The sequence below is a fragment of the Anser brachyrhynchus genome (assembly GCF_964034855.1).
Source record: "Anser brachyrhynchus genome assembly, chromosome: 2".
NCBI classification, from domain to species: domain Eukaryota; kingdom Metazoa; phylum Chordata; class Aves; order Anseriformes; family Anatidae; genus Anser; species Anser brachyrhynchus.
The window spans coordinates 151774084-151790431 of NC_137695.1; the positions used below are offsets into that span (position 1 = coordinate 151774084).

General features: G+C 39.8%; 1 long non-coding RNA gene across 7 annotated transcripts in view; it reads right to left on the reverse strand.

Moving 5' to 3' along the window:
• Positions 1 to 16348, reverse strand: part of LOC308188722 — a 115087-nt gene that overhangs the window by 48331 nt on the left and 50408 nt on the right. For 5 of the 7 annotated variants that reach the window (XR_013945716.1, XR_013945717.1, XR_013945718.1 and 2 more), the window contains one exon: positions 1 to 8212. This exon is cut by the window's left edge. This is a non-coding gene — a long non-coding RNA (uncharacterized lncRNA). The remainder of the gene's footprint in view (positions 8213 to 16348) is intronic. The other 2 variants (XR_013945720.1, XR_013945721.1) reach the window with 2 other exon arrangements.

The window sequence follows — 16348 nt, forward strand, 5'->3', positions numbered from 1 at the left end:
TTTTCCAAGAATTTGCTTTCCCCTACTCCCCTCAAAAACCAAAGTTATTGTGTTACTAGAAGCTAGGAAGGATTGAGCCAACACTCATTATTGCTCTTCATATTGCTCTAACAAGATGGAAAATGTATCCCATGAGTTTCTATTGTATAGTGTATCCACAACTGTCTTTACAGCCACTGCTCTCAGTGTCTTATTTTCTTCATGATAAATCATTACAGCCTTCCAGGAATGTTTCTTATTACTAGATTTTATTATTATTATTATTATGTCTGCTGGAAAATAGCTGTGTAAATAATTTATCCTCTCAGATTTTCAGTAATGAAATAAATAATTCAACATAAGCTAGTTAAAGACTTACCTCCTCCATCTCCTTCAGATTTCTTCTGAAAACTGTCTCCCTCCTAAACCTCAGCCGAATTAATTACATGATTTAACAACTGTCCAGGTTCAATGGCATTGGTCTTGCACTTGTACTTTTGCAATTTATTTTCTCCAGGCTATCTATATATCAGTAACATATGTGTATAACCAATTAGCTAAACTTGTCAGTAGAACGGAGCTATTTCTATCTCTTCCTGTCACCCTTGATATTTGGGTCAGTCTATCACGAGCCACCTTGGTCACCAAAGTCAGATACACCACTTGTTTTATCTGGATCAAACTTCTCAGCTCCCAGTGGAGTGTAGAGCCTGAGAGCTGAGTCTAAATATCCTTGGACTCAGTGGAAGTAACACTGAACAGATTGCATACAACCAAGAGCATTAGATTCAAGATGTGCTAAATTCAGCTCCACATTTGTGACAACATGCTACATCATCAAGAGAAGCTACCTGTGTTTTTTCCTATTAACAAGATCTGTAATTTGTCATGCATAATTTGCAGCTGTAATGAAACTACAGCAAAGTCTGTCCACATCCTTCAGTGGCCATAATCACCCAAATGTGGTGCTGCTGCTCTTTCAGTGCTTGGCTTTTTGAACACAGAACATGTCCTTTGACAACACATCTATAGTGATACAGCCATTCCCCTTTGTGGATGGTTAGTTAAGGGAAAACTGGAGCGATTTTTTCAATATAAAATTACATTAATATAATTTCTCTAGTATTACTTGATGTACAACAGGTAGCAAGAGTGAAAACACATAGGGAGGGAAGAGAGCAGAGAGCCAAATTAGTCACAGCCCAAGAGGAGCCCCTGCTGATCACTGGAGGGATTGCAGAGAGTGAGAGACAATTCAATTCTCACCAAGCCAGGAAGAGAAAATGTGTTAATGTGAATTAAAAAGAAACAGAAAAGATTTTTTTTTTTTTTAAAGGGAGGGGGGGGAATAAAAAGAGTAAGGTTCTAAAACAGTTGGGAAATGAAAGACTAAAATGGATTCACCCCAATATGCTTTCAATTTCAGTTGGTTTTGCAATGGATTTTTTTATTCTTTGAAATATCTGAAAAGCATTTTGTCCAAGTGCATTTTTTTATGAGCCATAACCAAGAAAATATATGTGCTCCTGTGGTTTATCTTTATTCACCTCCATTAATCACACAAGATAAATATTATTCATCAGACAGACACAATAGACTGAAAGATTGGCATGAACTTTTGATAATTTCATACTGACTTGGTAAAACTAAAGAAAACATCACTTGTGTATAATGATTTCATTTCCTTTTTGTTTGTTTGTTTGTTTGTTTTTAATATACTGTTTTTTGAATATTCTGTATTTCTCTTTCCACCTGTTACTTCTAACACATCTTTTGTATTTCATTATAATTCTTCATGAGCAGATCTGAAAGCTTCTGAGGGCAGATTTTCCCAGATTTCCAAGCATGGAACTTGATCTTCACTCTCAGGTGGTCCTCCAGGGACAGCTAATTTTACATACAGGCAGCATAATCCCGATTCTATTTGCTTAGGACTCACACCATTCTGACAATGCAGGTAAAATAGATTGGTTATGGGTTTATCCAGTCTGTCTGAAAACAAAGGGAGGTCCAATTGTGCTTCCATTTTTAGTGTCTAAGATCAAAAATTAAATCTGTGCCACAGGAGAGAATAAAGCCTGGTTTCCTTTTCACAGGGCTCAGCTCCCCCGTAGGGCCACAAGCAGTGTGTGACTGACTCTTGTTCCTAAGGAACAGGGATATGCCTGTTCTGTCCACAGACCTTCCAATGCCTCAAGGATCTTCAAAGCAAATTGATGGACTGGAAGCAGTGGTGTTCTTCAGCATCCCCCACGTCTCACAACAGCTTCACACATATACAGGTTTGTAATCCAGATGCAAAGGGCCTCATCTCTTTCTGCATGCACTTGCTTACATACAACCTGTTCCACCTAAACTTCATTGTTCACACAAATCACTTATACATAATGACGTAAATCATACTACCATCCACTGATCAAAAACTACACGATGCTTACGGACACACAGTGTATAGTTTAGGAAAAACTAGCAGGAGACTACAGTTAGTGAACGCAGGGATTGTACCCAGACATAAATACATGCAACATCACCAGCTCTTCTATTCAATGAAGTCCATCTTAATGTAGAAAGGAATAAAGATGGACAGCAAAAGACATCAAAACCTATATAGAGTATATAACAGTATAACATTCAATCAGATGTTTGATTTGAGGCCCAAGAAGTGTTAAAATTTAGTAATAATCTGGGTAGGGTGGCCAATAGCATCTACAATTGCACCCTACCTAGTGCCTGGAGAGAAAAAAGTAGAGAAGATAGCCTGGCCTTCCTGATTTCTTTGCTAATGCGCAATCTATGGCATTCAGATTTTCCTGACACACAGCTATGGGACCTTCTTTCTAAGAGGTATGACATGCCCTCACAGACCCATCATCAAAATGGATGATCTTTGCTTCTCACACGGCTCTTGCTATGCATGCCCCTACACAAAGTAAAAGATAAAGTTGCAGATGTGAAGCAGAGCACCCATCTTCTCTTAGCAAAAGAGGGGTGTCTATGGGAGGAGAATACGTACTACAACTTAGCCAGGATGCAGAAACTTGATGTATCTGTTCTTCTGCAAAATGCAAAGAGATCTTTCACAAACATGAATAGTCAGAGCTCTTTTTTATCTCTGGTATGTTAGCTGGGAACTCCATCAGGTTTATACTTTCAGTGCCAGTCAGTGCAGGAAGAATGCTCCTGCTAAATCACTCTCCCCCTCCCAGAATCTCCTCTGTCATTCCCCAGAGACCAGAGCCTTACCTCACTTGACTTAACTTAGATTTATATCTTCTGATAGTAGTGTGTGTGCAAACACATAAAGTTGATAGAGTTTAATAGCTCAAAACATTTTTTTTCCGAAATGTGTTTGATTGGTCACATCATTGATTGCACACTACACCAAACAACAGCATTAAAAAGACTCTCTGCCTGTGCAAGGACTGGCATTCTGTTTCAGTGATGGTATCGTCTGCACCAAACCTTTTCAACATTTTGCAGAGTTACTACGCCATTTTTATAAGGTTGGAACATACTGGCAAATTTTTGTCAAAACAATCTGGATTTGGGAGCTTTAATTCAGAGAAGGAAAAATATAAAAACCAAACAAATTTACTTGTAAAATTATACAAAATTCAATTAATTTTTCCTTCAGGTAAAATTAAAAAGTTTATTGAAAATTAAAGTTAAAAGGTTTCATTGTAGAAAAAAACTTGAAATTTCACAAGAGAATTTTTTCAGAATGATATACCATATTACCACTGCTCACATATCACAATACAAGAAAAAAAAAATGCTGAAAGGTATGGTCACTTTTCAATCTAGATTTTTAAACCAGTAAGAATAACCAGCTGATCTCCCTTAGGTCAGTGTCACATATATGTATACTGCAATTAATTACTTTGCTACTTTGTCATCACATTTGTCATCACGTCACCTCAAAGCAGACGTCAGCCTTTCCTGGGGAAAGGCAGTTCCAAGTTTTCCCCAGCACAGATGTTGGTCAAACATGTCTGCTTGAACTTGTGTCCTCCAGCTTCCTGGACCATTGCTGGAAAGGAAGAGCAGGCTGGTTCCTAGTCAATATCAGGGGACCGTGACCTCACCTGTGAAAATGGAGGTAATACTTCCCTTGTGCCAAATTTAGATTTACAGAGAGGCATCTGCTAGAGAGATCTGTCACAGCAAGCAGAGGTTAAGGTTAAAACCAGCAGATAAAAGGTAAAACAGAGGCCATTCTCCTACATAGGCACATAGGGACTTATTGATGGGGACAGCCTAGAGGGTTTTGAGCTCATGTTAAGATTGGCCAGCACAATGTGATAGCCTACTTCATCTGAGACTGCTGCAAAACACCATCAGACACCTGCTCTCACCAGAGATAAGGCATAATCCAAAGTTTCAACATAAATCTCAAAGAGCTTCTTCCCAAGGTAAGATGAGCATGCTTCAATGAGCCACCACCGCAGTGCAGAGCAGAATGCTGAGGGCAAGGAAATGAGTTGCACAATCCCAGGGCTTACTTCATGTGGCCAGAGTCTAGTGGGAAGTAGAAGTGCCATTTTGATCTAGAAACTACTTTTATTTACATTGTCACTTGCTGATACGGCCGTGCAACTGAGCACTGACCAGAGCCACCCAGCAGTCTTGAGAAAGTTGTATGCTGTTGGAAAGTCTTAAGCAAACTGGAAAAGCTCAGACAAAAAAAAAAAAAAAACTGTCTCAGAAAGTCAGATATAACATGCGTAAAGGCCTGGGAGAGGGAATTCTCTGGAGGTGGGTGCACACTCACACACTCACATTGCTACTAACAACAGTACAGCTGTTCTTTGTTCTTGTTGAAGTACGAAGAAAGTATGTTTATGGATAGCTGTAATTAATGTACAACTCCAGCTGTTTAAAAGGGAACTTGGAATTACCTTGCATATTCTCAATGTGTTGCTCCTTAAGAAACAGCTGAACCTGGACGTCCTTACCCACAGGAGAGCCAGAGGTTAGTGTACTCAGAGCTAGTCAAACAAATGTGAATTAAGGTCACCTTAACTCCAAATGGGAGCTTCTGTCCTGGCATTTAGTTCCACTTAACAAATCCATTTCCGTTTCAGACCTTTCTTAGGCTTAAATTCACATCCTCATCTCCTGATATCCTGCGGTTAGGGTGGAGATAGGAAGAACTCATTAGCCTCAGTGAGTGAAATGCCACTGAACCACAACCTTCTTTATCCTATTTTTCCAAATTTAAAAACAAGCAGAGATGCACAGTGAACCAGCTCCAGATTTATCCAAAAGCTGCCTCTATGTTAACAGGTAAATGTGTGACCCTTGCTCACTTTACTTGTGAGCAACAGCTTTGGTTTCCAGCCAGCAGTAGGCATGTGAGCTTTTCACATGATCCATTACTTATTTACAGTATTAGAAATGCATTATTATACATACATCTCAAAATGAGTCTGAACTCTCACAACCTCCTTACCCTGCTACACAGTTATTTGCTTGAGAGCATTTCATTCTCTCCCCCTTCCACCTGCTCAGAGCTGAATAAAGAAACAAACACCAAACACTCAGTAGAGAACATTAAATTTACATTGACCTTCAAATGAGTTCACCCTAGCCCTAGCAGAGTCATCTGGCCCCTCAGTATCCCGGGATTGCAGACCGACTAGGCGGAGTTATGGGGTTAGCTCAGCATCCCCTTATTTACCTGATGTCAGCTTAGCATAAGGCAGGGGAATAAGCTCAGGCCCAAAGAGATGCCATGAGAAGGGTGAAACACTGAGCACCTTGATGCCCATTCCTACACTGAGTTATTACATACATAAAGCCCAGCACAGATTTAATTACAGACTTGCAGTACAGGTGATGAGATACAGAAAAACAAAAGTGTGTAACTGTCAAAGCAGGGATGTGGAGTTCACAGATAAAAAAAAAAAAAAAATGGGAAGGTGATGAATATCACAGATCAATATGTTTGTCATTGACACTTCCACAAGCACAGCAAAGCATTGTGCTTTTTCTGTAGGAGAGGTGCCCTTTATCATGGGCTGGAAGCACAGGTTAGTTGCCTTATAACACCCGCTCTAAAATCTTTTTCAAGTGCTCACCACTTTCTCAAAACTTATACTATGTCAGCCTAATCAATGAAAAACTGAAAAAGCTGACCAACACCTTGCAAATAAGGAGTAAAAGTACAAACAAGCAAACAAACAAACAAACAAGCCACACATGAAAACTCTTCTCTCGTTACTAGCAGATTTTTGTCATTTTATTTAGAAAATTCTGGGAACAAACGTGCAATATGCTGAATTTGCAACTCTATATGGTACTGGAGATGGAGGTAATTACAAATGAGTTGTACCTAGAAACAGAAAACAAAACAAAACAAAACAAAACGAAGAAACAGAGCAAAGGACACAGAGCTGAGAAGGCTCTAAAATGCTCTCAACCCCCACTAAGTGATTGGATCAAGTTAGAAGACTGCCCCTTCATGAAGGCAAGCAAAGACACCAAAAAGGGTGACTAAAGGCAGCCTTTTCATCAGAAAAGAACAAACCATATTTGATAATGTGCATACAAATGAAGACCAAGCTAGTGATGAGATGATCAAGACATCTGAAAAATGTCATCATTCTAGACAGAACAACATTTTTGAGAGAGACCTTATGATGGTGACTATATATCATATGAGAACTCAAAAAAGATGAGAAAAAAGGCTGTTGAGGCTTTGAGAACAGAGTTGTGACTGTTGAATCAACTGTGTCATTTGGATGGCTTATGGAATCCTTAATTTGAGATAAAAAATGTAACGGAGAGCCAAAACCAAGAGCAAGATTGCAGAAAATATTCTGACTTCAATTTGGAAAAGGCAATTAGAGCATAAGTGGAGAACATCACTTGCAGATTGAAAGCTCTGAAGGAAAGCAGGTCTCGTTCAATGGATTGAGTTACTCAAAGGAGCAAGTTGAAGAAAATTAAAATCTCAAAAAAGAACAGGCTGCATATGAAAGTTTGAAGGAAGGAGCATGAAAGACTTCATAAAAAGTGGAAGAGGACACAGACCACATTGATTTCTAGACTTCAGACGGAGCCACTATAGTTTGTAATAACTAGAATAATTTTGCAAATGCCTGCTGAAAAACTGAATCATCTAGGTTGGAAAAGACCTCCAAGATCACTGAGTCCAACCTCTGACCTAACACTAACAAGTCCTCCACTAAACCATATCGCTAAGCTCTACATTTAAACGTCTTTTAAAGACCTCCAAGGATGATGACTCAATCACTTCCCTGGGCAGCCCATTCCAATGCCTAACAATCCTTTTGGTAAAGAAGTTTTTCCTAATATCCAACCTAAACCTCCCCTGGCACAACTTTAGCCCATCCCCTCTCACCCTGTCACCAGGCACGTGGGAGAACAGACCAACCCCCACCTCTCTACAGCCTCCTTTAAGGTACCTATAGAGAGCGATGAGGTCTCCCCTGAGCCTCCTCTTCTCCAGGCTGAACAAGCCCAGCTCCCTCAGCCGCTCCTCATAAGACTTGTTCTCCAGACCCCTCAACAACTTCATTGCCCTTCTCTGGACTCACTCGCGCACCTCGATGTCCTTCTTGTAGCGAGGGGCCCAAAAAGACAGAATTTACCAAAGTTGGTGTAAAGTACATTACCTCTACATGAGCAAGCATGATTTATTGTGGGAGAGACTCAAGAACTATCAAAATGGAACAGATCTTCACCTCTAACACTGCCAGATCCCTTGTTAGTTTTAGTTTGAGTGTTACTACACAGATCAGTGTGATACCTGATTTATGATACAGAGTGTGAAGACAGACCCAGTCCCACCTATGCTTAGCTCAGACGGGGGACAAGTCACTCCTAAAGAGGTGCCATGCAGGTGTGATGGGACACTCACCACACCGCAGAGGGGAACTGCCCAGACCCTTTTCTGCAAGTATACTACCCAAAAAAAAACAATATCTTTGCTTTGAGTAACAGCTTCACTTTTTAAATTAAGAAAACTCACCTTGGAAGGACAGATCAATACTTACCCACAAGCCTTCCCTGCTCTTCCTGGAGTCCCTAAGGAGGTTTTTCTGTTCCTTCATGAGGCCATAGTCTTGGAACATGCTGCAACCTTGAAAACACCACAGCCTCTGTATCCATCTGTGCCCTGGGTTGCTCCGAAAGGAAAGGAGAAGGAAGGAGTCCAGGGATGGGAATGACATTCAGCCAGTCTGCATAGCAGATCATAAGTATATGTCTGAAAACCAAAGCAAAACAAACACCCCTGTCATAATGGCATATAAATTGAGATAAAGCACAATCTTTAAAAAATGAGGTCTGTATTTACTCTGCACCTGAAACATATCACAATGTCATTGGAAGAGTGCAGATCAGAATAGGACTGCAGATAAAGACAAAAATATAAAGTTAGATGAAAAGAAGAGAGAACTAGGTTAAAGTATGGATATTACAAAAGAAAACTCATAATGTCCAGGATATAGACAAATTCCATAAAGAAAACAACGCAGACTAAAATGCTCTAAATAATGCTGTAAAGAAGAGGCAGTTTAAAAAGACCAGAATAGTCAGAAAGACTTTTAACATCAGTTTAAAATTATAGTTTCTGCTAAACAACAGAAACTTCAGATCCACAATCCAATACTTAATTTATTTGTATGTGCTGGGAAAAACTACTTATTCATTCTAGATTATTACCCTTTTTTATCCATAAACAGCATTATTAGAGAATACAACCACCAAGTACACAATCTCACATCTAAAGTCATCTTTGTGAGCCACAGCATACCAGCTGTAGTAATAATGGGTCATGGATCACAGTTGGTATGTCTCTGTTCTGAAAAATTTTGAGTTATAAATAGTATTATTTCAACTCAATGATATATAAATTTTATTGTTGCTGGAAAAAAAAAAAAGGAAGGAAGGAAGGAAGGAAGGAAGGAAGGAAGGAAGGAAGGAAGGAAGGAAGGAAGGAAGGAGAGAGGAAAGAGAGAGAGAGAGAAAGAAAGAAAAGAAAGAAAGAAGAAAGAAAGAAAGAAAGAAAGAAAGAAAGAAAGAAAGAAAGAAAGAAAGAAAGAAAGAAAGAAAGAAAGAAAGAAAGAAAGAAAGAAAGAAAGAAAGAAAAAGAGGGAGAAAGAGAGAGAGAGAGAAAGAAAGAAAGAAAAAGAAAGAAAGAAAGAAAGAAAGAAAGAAAAAGAAAGATAAAGAAATCACAAATGTACTGTTAAAAGGGTGCTTAAAAGTGATGAAGACCTTTATTTGAAGCTGCTTAATTTCAGATCAGTACCCTCCAAACAGGGCTGCCACCTGCAGAGAATGTTTCAGCCCAGACTGGCAGATTATTTTAGGTAGTAATAGGAAATTGTGAAATGCTAGAGCATTTTTATGGAAAAAAAAAAAAAAAAAGTGAACCAGAATATCTACTGTGACAGTGGATAACATGAATTTAATGGGGCCACAGGACACCAGACTAGTCCATTACAGCAGAGGACAATAGTCTCTTGTGAAGTAGCCTCCCTCCCACGAGGTGATTGCTAATGGAAGACAGACCTGCAGCTTCTGTAACAAAAAGAAGAGGGGAAAAAATGAGCCCAAACCCTTGACATCAAAACCAGATTCAACAGAAGCAAGGAATAAAGTATGGGAAGGTACTATGCTGAGCAAAACAGAGCTAAAACTCGTGAGATGCTTCAGACAAACATAGGACAGAGGTGGCCAGCATGGGGGTTGCTAGAGACCCTGTGAATCTTCATTGCAAATGTCTATTTTTTCTCTGAGTGGTGGGAGTTGTTTAAGTAATTGGCTCTTTAGGAAACTCGAGATAAAATATAACACACTCCCTCTCAGCGTGTCTGAGTTAAAACCAGCTGTTGAGGGACTCAGCACTGATGTCAGTGCCTTGAACAGCACACAAAGATCCCCTGTCCTTCCTTGCAAGCTCTTTCCAGCAATACCTTTTTGCTGAACTATTGTTGCATTAAAAAAATCATTGTAGTTCTCCACTTGAGCACCAAATCCTCCATACTTCTGTCCTAAAACCACTTCCCCTCCATGGTCTAAGCCTCTCCTTTTTCATATCTCTTCACTCCTCTGCTCTCGACAAACATCTGGGACACTTACAGGCCACATGTTCCATTTCCTTCCAGACAGCAGGGATGATGAGGACCTGCTCCTGCTGTGGGTTACCCTGTTAATGCATTTGGCAAGGCTTTACACAGCACATCTAAAGTGCCTTGTCCAGCTGATACCATGTTCTGATTCCCACATGATGTTACATGTCATGTTTCCAAATTTTTAAATGTATCAAAAATATAAGATAAAAATGAACCCTGTACTCACTGAGATGAAATAAAATTTAGGTTACAAAGCAAATACATGCTGGAATAAATACCACATGCCCAGCCTCTTTTTGCAAACTTTATGGATTCACTCTTAAATACATAGTGACCTCAGCCAGCTTTTCCCATGCTCACTCAGTGCAGAAGACAAAACTGGTTTGCAGAAGCTGCTGTCTCAGCTGTAAATGGAGGTGAAGGAAGCTATACTCCGAACACACTCGATATGCCAAGGGCTCTGAAAACCTCTGGCCTGTAGTTAGTGACTATTCAATCTCTCCGTGCCACCAAAAATGGGAATAATATCTTAATTTCATCTTTTGGCATCAGTGAGAAAATAATTTCCTTAGTGTTTGTATAACATTTGGCTGCTGCCGTGATGGAAAAGCTCTTGGAAAATGAGCAATGCTTCCCTTGGAGGATGGTTTGTGCAGGTCTTGTAAGTGAGACAAAAGCCTCCCACATAGACTGTGCTGAACTGCCCGGTGGTAAATGAACACTGTCCATGGGAGCCCCAAGAGATTCAGGGGTCTGTTATCACATCATTAAGGACTAATTTGTTCATATAAAGCAATCAAGTTGGGTCTGCCTAGAAAACTTTCTTTATCTCCTAATTTTGTGACACCTAAATTTGCCACCGTGGTAAGATTCTTTCAATACTTGTAAAAGGAACTCTTTCAAAGGTTTAGCAAATACCACAAGAAACATTTCTGAACAACTGTGTGACCTGGTCACAGGTCTCATTTGTCAAAGATGATGACCAGTAGCTGCCTCTTTTTTTGTGTGTCCCAGGGGCTGAGATATGACTAACAGCAGGGAAGCAGGCGCAACCCTGTACAACACTAAGAAACTGCTCCTCGCATTTGAGTAGTACACAGTAATAATCTGGGGATGCCGCTTGGAGGGTACCAGATCTGCTGAAAGAAAGATATTCCCTGTTTCAGAAGGAAAGGGAAAGAGAGGAACAAGCACAATGTGCTTGCTTTACCTCACACCTGGAAGAAGAAAAAAAAAAAAAAAAAGAAAAAAAAAAGGTTAAATTTACTTCCATTTCAACTCATCATATAGTGGAAAAAATGGGCATTTTTAAAAGGTTATCTAGGTTTATTATAAAGCCATTTTAAGGTATATTTGACATACTTACATATGATTGAAACAAGACTAAGAAACTATTCACCTTGTTTCTGTAATGTTGGCTATACTCTGCAGTCTTAGAAGAGATTATTCTGAGCAAGAAGGGTTTAAGGAGACACAACAAGGGAAAAACAGATCTCTAATATGATACAGAGGGTCAAATAACAGCTGAGAGGGTGCTGAAAGTATTAAGCATGAGGTTATGATGAAGTGAAGATAAATAAAGATATCTGTTATGCTAAAGCAGCAGCCTTTCCACACATGCAGATACCACAGATCTGATTCTTCATTGCTTTGCAATTTATTTTCACCTGTGATAAGGTGGGTGTAGCATACTGAGCTGGTAATAATTTACAGCCCCTTTGAAAGGGTGTAAGAGATGAGTGTAAATGATTGCCAGGAACCAGGGTGTAGTGAGAGATGCATTGACCAGCTTCCAGCACTAGAAATAGCTCTTTTTCTCTTTGTATTTAATAACTTCCCAGAGGGACACACTCATTTCTGGTCCTGGGAAAACACATTTTAAAGTTATGATATTATTATGTATCAAAAAGCTATTTTGCATCATTTATTATTTATTCACTGAAGCCTTGAGAGCACTTGAGTTTCATCCATGCATGCAGAAAAGATACAACCCAGTCCCAAGAAATTTATTAGCTAAGACATTTGCTATAACTAAACTTGCGTCAGATTTACTTAACAGATTTCTAAATTGATTTAAATAGTGCAAACCTTTCTGCAGACAATGTAAACTTAGCTTAAATGTTACTTAGAGAAATTTAGTAATAATAGATTACTGACTAAAACCAAGTAAACTTAACTAAGACTCTCAAATTTAAGATGTTTATTACTGTTAGAGTGCAGAAGTATCTGGCCCGTAAAAGTGAATCACATGAAAACATTTCAAAGACATCAATTCTCTAAAAAAAATCAATTTTGAAAAGAGATTTTTTTTTTTTGTCTAGAAAACCTCTTGTAAAACATTAACCAGCTTTTATCCTACCATTTTGCTGCCTGGCTTTATACTTAGCTGCAGCTGTCTATGTTTTTATAATGTGTTAATAAATCTACTCACACTATTTTTAAATCATTTGTCAGAGAAATGCTTTCTCATTCAGTCCGTGAAGACCGAATCTGTCTGGGAAGTACTTGGCTGCTACACAGATGGGCACTGTAGAAAACCCCTTGATAAAGATAGCTGATTGTGCTGTAACCAAAAATAGTTTCTGCCTGTATTAAGGACATACACTGAGTGGAAAATCTGACAGCGGAGAGGTGCTCTGCACCTGTGCCTGGTGCTAATCAGAGCCAAGCCAAAAGTGGCTTGCAGCCTTACAGCCTCTCTGACCCTTCCTGCTCTTCATATACCAATTCAGGCACAGCTGAGTCTCTCTGTGAAACTGGGATGGGCTAGGCACCTCCATGAAGTCCCTTCAGGCCCTGGTTTCTATTGCTTTACACTGGGAAGCTGAACTTTCTTCAGAGAAAAGGTGTGTGGGGCAGAGAGAAGAAGCGAAAGGCGATGGGGAATTTGCCAAAGCAGCAGAGTACCGAGGGTGGCTGAAGGCATGAGAAAGATGGGGTATAACTTCGGTAAGGTGCCAGCCTCTGGGTACAGGCTCTGGCCAAGATGGATGGAAATGGTGTCTGTCTTTTGAAAAGGGTAGATGAGACCTATGGATCTTCCCCAAAATTCACTGGTGTTCACTGCAGTGGCCCAAAGAAGCCCTTAAATGGGGAGCTGAGCTGTCTCTTGCAGCCTAAATGTCTCAGTCTTCAGCACATGCTTTATTTAGAGGAATTGGAGTCAAAAGACTTTCCACCACAATCAAGTTCTAAGCTATGGTCAGTGGGTGAGAAATACCATCTCCTGTTAGTATGCAGACATAGGGACCAGCACGCTCGTGTTTAGTCTAACCTTAGTCTGCTTCTGGAGAATGAGATTTGTAGACCTAGGTCAGATAATTTAAGAGCAGTTTAATAGACTCCTCTTTCCATTAGACAAACAACTAAGTGCTTAGGTGAAAATTGTATCATTAGAAAACAACTGTATCAAATGGAATATCTCCAAGTTAGAATTTAAACAGCAAAAAGGGACTATAAATGTTTAATTTGAAGAGGCAGGGTTCAGAAAGTCCTTATAGAGACATCCTGGACTGATTTTTCTCAGTGTCTCTGTCAACGTTCCCTTCCAGATGTGACACCTGGCAGTATTAAGCATTACTGCGTTAAGCCCAGGCACTGCTGGTGGAGCAGGGTCTCCCCTGTGCCAGCTCCAGGCACCCCGCTCAGGGTCACAGCCATGGGGTTGCAAGGTCTCACTCATGGTCCTTCTCTCCTTGGGGACCTGTGACTCTTGCACTCCTCATGAGGGAATTCGGAACGCAGCTTGTGCCCAGTCTTGCTGCAAATGCTCTCCAGGCGTGACGGGTAGACGTTCTCCTCAGACGTGAGAAGAAGAGGTCCCAGTACCCCAGGGTGCATGTGTGGGAGTGACTGGCTGTGAGTCTTGGCCCCTTGGTCTCATGTGAGTTTACATGGGAGAAAGGCACTAACTGATGAAATATCTCGAAAACCAGCCAGTCAGGGCTGTACGAACTGTGAAATGACACAATTCTGCATGAGTTCATAGCATATTTTATCTACGTATCTCCAAAAGCTTTCTACATTCTGATTACAGCAATGAAAACGGATCTGACCCTTATCCCCAGGTTTACAGAGGGACCAGTGCATTTATAGCATGAAAAATAGCAGGCATGAGAAATGATACCAATGTTATCGAGGGCTTCTACCGAACAAGAAATATTGCAGCTAAAGTGAGCATTCAGCAGACGTACAGCAATAGCCAAACAAATCAGCAACTCCCCTGGGCTCACACTATCTGCCTGTTTGCATTTCCATACTAAAGGACTGGTCTTGCTTCCATTAGGAAAGATGGAAACACTCCAAGTGCTTTTGGTGGGACCATATGCCTGTGTCTATACACTCCAGCCTCCTGGGGTGTATATATTGTAGCCTGTATTCAAGCTACGTGCCTGTATGTATTTCCTATGCAATTTCAGCTTTTATAAACCTCTGGAGTTTGCAGCTTTGTCAGCAATGACAATGACGAGTTTTGTTCCAACTGGTGTGTTCCCAGGGAAAGTTTTGGTTTTAAAGAAATGTCACTCCACAGTGAAAAAAAAATCATAAAAAATGATCTGCTGAAAAATATTTAACTGGTTCTGTGTTTTGAGTTAATTCAAAGGCTTTTCTTGCCTTTAGGTGTTTTGCACACTCAGGCAATATTGGATCAAAACACCTGAAGATAATATAGTGAATATACATTTCAGTCCATCTTCCTGTGGAGCTGAAATACACCATTCTGGGTCCCCATTCCAAATGGAGAGGGACAACAAACTGTCTCTGGTCATTTGTTCTTGTTCATCTTGCACAGAGAGTTGTAGTACAGGCTTCCAGTTCCTTTTCTGGTCGCTTTTTGGGACAAAAGTTAGCAACCTTTGGAAGGTCCTCTATACATACTGCTTCAGCTCTGGAAATTTCCTCAATATAAACTGCAAACACCTATAAGGGGCCTTCAAAGTTTAAAGATTAATTCAAATGGCTTCTTCTAGATATGTAGATATTCTTGATTTTGGCTTCTTCTACTTATGCAATTCACTCCTCCATGCATTTCTCGGTCTTTGGATACTAACATATAGCATATGTTCCCCATTTAGCTGTTCCTTAATTCTCGTTGGCATCATGTTTGTGACAGAGGAGGAGCAAAATAAGTCCTTTGAGAGAAAATATTTGCTTGCAAAAACAAATTCTTCTTTATATTTATTTGTGTGTGAAAACATGCAAAGCCTTATTTTTTGAGAAAGGTGTGTTAACAGGAAGAATGTCTTTCACAACCATTCAAGACGTAAAACAAAGTTCATGCTTTAATGGATCTTACCTAATAAAAATGAAGTGCATGTGCTACGGTGTGTTTAAAGACTTAAACGTTTTGTGCGTTTCATGTTTATTGCAGCAATTGGCTCCTGTAATGGTGCTGGAAGCACAATGATGCAAGAGAAAACATTTTTAAATAAATTGCCTTGCCCATAATTGAAAAGTTTTGGGAAAATGCTTTTGGCTAACATTTCAATTTCTGTAATTGTTTTGCAAAATACAGCTCAATGACTGTAAGTCCCATGATAAATAAGCCTCCCTTGATGCTTTCAGACAGGTAGAACCAAGAATCTAAAGAGAAAAAAATACATACTGTGTAAGCACTTGTAAATATCACCCAGTATAAGGAGGACACATATTCAAGACCACAAATCAGAGAATAGAAAAATAAAAAGCAAAAACAAACAAACAAAACCCAAACCAAACCAAAACAAAACAAAATAAAAGACCCACCACTATCACCAATGAGAATATAAGAAAGGAATAATTTACGGTAGTTTTGTGGCTTTTTTTCTCAATGGTCACAAGTGCATACCATTAAGATCAACACTGATGATTGCAAGCTATTGCTATATCCTATAATGAAAGGTGACACACACCAGAACTGGAATATTTTTAACAGGGAATAACATCCCAGGAGTTGCAGGTGCTCTATTACTTCTCAGAATTTGAACAAAAATTGCAACATCCTTTGTTTCAGAGGAGGGCTGTGCTGGTAAAAATGCAAAAGAAACATCAAATGCAGAGATATATGAGCTGCCTTCTCTCCCAGGATTAGAAAATACTCCGGAAACGTCATGGCTTTCGCTCCTGCAGAAAGTCCAATGGGAACGATACCAGAGATCTTTGTAGAAGATGCCAGTGAGGAAGAGGCCTGTGAGTTAGTATCACTTCAACCCTCCGTACCCTCTTGTCTTTACAATATTTCTTGATGCCAAGCCAAGAGGTGGTGGTGGTGAAGGGGAGGGGGG